The 2962-nt window shown below is 43.7% G+C and overlaps 1 pseudogene; it reads left to right on the top strand.

Annotated features, from left to right (window-relative positions):
• Nucleotides 1-2527, top strand: LOC103747941 (annotated as a pseudogene).
• The last annotated feature ends 435 nt before the right edge of the window (nucleotides 2528-2962 follow it).

The raw sequence follows: 2962 nt of genomic DNA on the forward strand, positions 1-2962 counted from the left end.
ATGTCTAGAAAAGGATCAGTTCTTCACAGTCGGATGCAATGGCTGCTCTTGGGCCTCACTCTGCTCTGCATTTTGGTATTATTTATGTACCTCCTGGAGTGTGCCCCCCCAGACTGATGGAATGCATCTCTTCTTGGTGTTGTTAGAGAAAATGGATTATGGTAAAGAGTATTACCAAGCCCTCCTGCAGGAGGAAGAAGAACATTACCAAACCAGGGCAACCAGTCTGAACTGCCAAATTGCCCAGCTGAAACAAGAATTGCAAGAAACAAGTGAGAAAATGAGATCATTGCAAGAGAGAAAGAATCTAGGGGCCAGTGGCATAGGATATCAAGGCAACAAAGAACAAATACCCAGTGATCTTCTAGAATCTCTTCATTCCCAGATTGACAAAGCAGAAGTTAGGGTAGGAGCCAAATTATCCAGTGAGTATGGAGTCATCTCCTTTGAACCTTTCACCTTAATGAAAGTATTTCAATTGGAAATGGGGTTCACTTTCCATCCAGAAGAAAAGCCAGTTAGAAAAGACAAATGGGATGAATTGGTAGAAGTTATTGAAGCTGGCTTGAAGGTCATTAATAATCCTGATGAAGATGACAAACAGAAAGATGAGAAGGGCCCCCTTGTAGAGAAACTGATATTTAATGAAAATGACTTCATAGAAGGTTATTTACCACACTGAGAGAGGTAAGGGCATACAATATGAACTTTTCTTTAAGAAAGCCTACCTCATGGAATACAGACATGTGGCCCTCTTTGACCCTTTTGGACCTCTCATGAAAGTGAAGAATGAGATGATTGACATTAACTAGATCAATTATTAATATCATTGTGCCACTTGCTGAAAGAACAGAAGCATTTTCACAGTTCATGCAGAACTTCAGGGATGTTTGTATTTATCAAGACAAGAGGATTCATCTCCTAGTTGTGCATTTTAGTAAAGAAGGACTGTCTAAAGTCAAGTGTATCCTAGAATCTGCCACAAGTGTGTCTAATGTTCACAGTTACACCTTGGTCTCATTGAATGAATAACTTAATTGTGGATGAGGGCTAAATGTGGGAGCCTGAGCTCGGGACAAGGGAGCGGTCTTGATGTTTTTCTGTGATGTTGATATTTATTTCTCAGCCAAATTCTTAACTAAATTTAATTCCTAATTAAATGCTGAGTCAGGTAAAAAAGTGTTTTTTTCCTGTGGTGTTCAGTCTTTACAATCCTGCCATTGTTTATGTCAACAAGGATGTCCCACTCCTTGTGGAGCAGCAGCTGGTTCATAAAAAGGGTTCTGGTTTGGGGTGAGATTTTGACTTTGGGATTACTTATCAGTATCAATCAGATTTCCTGACCATTGGAGTGTGGGGTCGCTCCCTCTCCTCGTGGGTCATTGGCCACTGCTCCACGAGGACAAAGGGAGCAGAAGTGACTAGCGGGGTCAGGATGGCCAGTGAGCACTGACGGAAGAAAGCCCTTCTGGGGAGGCAGGTTCAATGATGCAAACAGCTCCAGACTCAGTGAAACAGCTCCAGATTCAGTGAAACAGTTCCAGATTCAGTGAAACATCTCCGTTTATTCAGTGGGAGAACTGGGGAAAATATAGTGTGGAGGCAGTAGCCAATGCCTCAGCTGATAGGTGCTCATAGTATGCTTTATTTACATGTGGCAGTAGGCTCCTATCCTCCGACTACCAGGCAATGCCTGATTATCATATAGAAAAAACCTGGGAGTAGTTTTTACTCTAGGTAACTATGCCAAAGGTCATGTTCCAAATAAGGTCAGGCATCCGTGCTTGGTGGCACTTTCCAGGTAAATCAGGAAGAGAGCAGGAGGCCCCCTGCTGAGAAGGGGAGTCCTTCCATATGGTGCCGAGCCCCTTAGAGCTATCCAGACATAGAGGACTACAACCCTAACACCAGGGTTCCCCAACATTGGAGAAGTAAAAGGTTGGGGTGGAGAAGATTCTTTTTTTTTTTTTTTGGTGTTTTTGAGACAAGGTCTCCCTGCAGCCCCAGCTGTCCTGGAACTCACTATGTAGACCAGGCTGGCCTCGAACTCACAGAGATCCACCTGCTTCTGCTTCTTGAGTGCTGGGATTAAAGGCATGCGCCACCATGCCCGCCAAAGAAGATTTTTATCTTTACTGAAAATACTTACATGGTGACCTTACTGTGGTTCTGACTCCAGTGCCTGGTCTTTTCCAACTCTGGCATGAGAAACAGTGTGGACGAGCTGACCCGAACAGTACCTAATGTGCATCCAGTCCAAAGCCATGAATGAGGCTTCTCACTTCCACCTAGGAATGATGAAATAGAGACACACCTTCGGAAACAGGTGTATAGGACAGTGAAGCTGCTGGTTGACATAGTCATCCCCACATTACAGTCTGAACCACAAACCAGCATTATTTATTTAGCCTTAATTCTAATCCTAGATGCTGCGCCTCTTCCAAAGAAAAAAATGTTTATTTTTCATGTGAAAACAAACAGATGTTTTGATGCCAAGCTTCTACTTTGCGAGAATACTGTAGCATGAAACAGTTGACAAAAAAAAAAATTTGATATTTCCCCCCCAAATAGTTTTGAGTTAGATTCTGCCTGGTGCCTGTGCTCTGACTGGATTGGATATGTGTTAGACTAATGTTGGGTCAGTCAGTACATCCCCAGAGGGAAGCAAAATGCTGGTTGGTCATGATGTACAGGCAGGTACTTTCACCTGCTGACCAGTGAACTATTTGCTTCATTTCTCAATGACAGCTGGTTTGGGGTATGGGGAATGGGAGGGGTTAGACAGGGTCTCACTATGTAGCTCTGGCTGTCCTGAAACTTGTCATATGACCAGGCTAGCCTCAAACTCACCTGGAACTTTTCATGTAGACCAAGCTAGCCTCAAACTCACAGAAATCCACCTGCCTCTGCTTCCCAAATGCATGTGCCACCATGCCCAGCTGGACTGATAGCATGTAGAACA

Source organism: Nannospalax galili, unplaced genomic scaffold, assembly GCF_000622305.1.
Source record: "Nannospalax galili isolate Female #2095 unplaced genomic scaffold, S.galili_v1.0 scaffold365, whole genome shotgun sequence".
Taxonomy (NCBI): Eukaryota; Metazoa; Chordata; class Mammalia; order Rodentia; family Spalacidae; genus Nannospalax; species Nannospalax galili.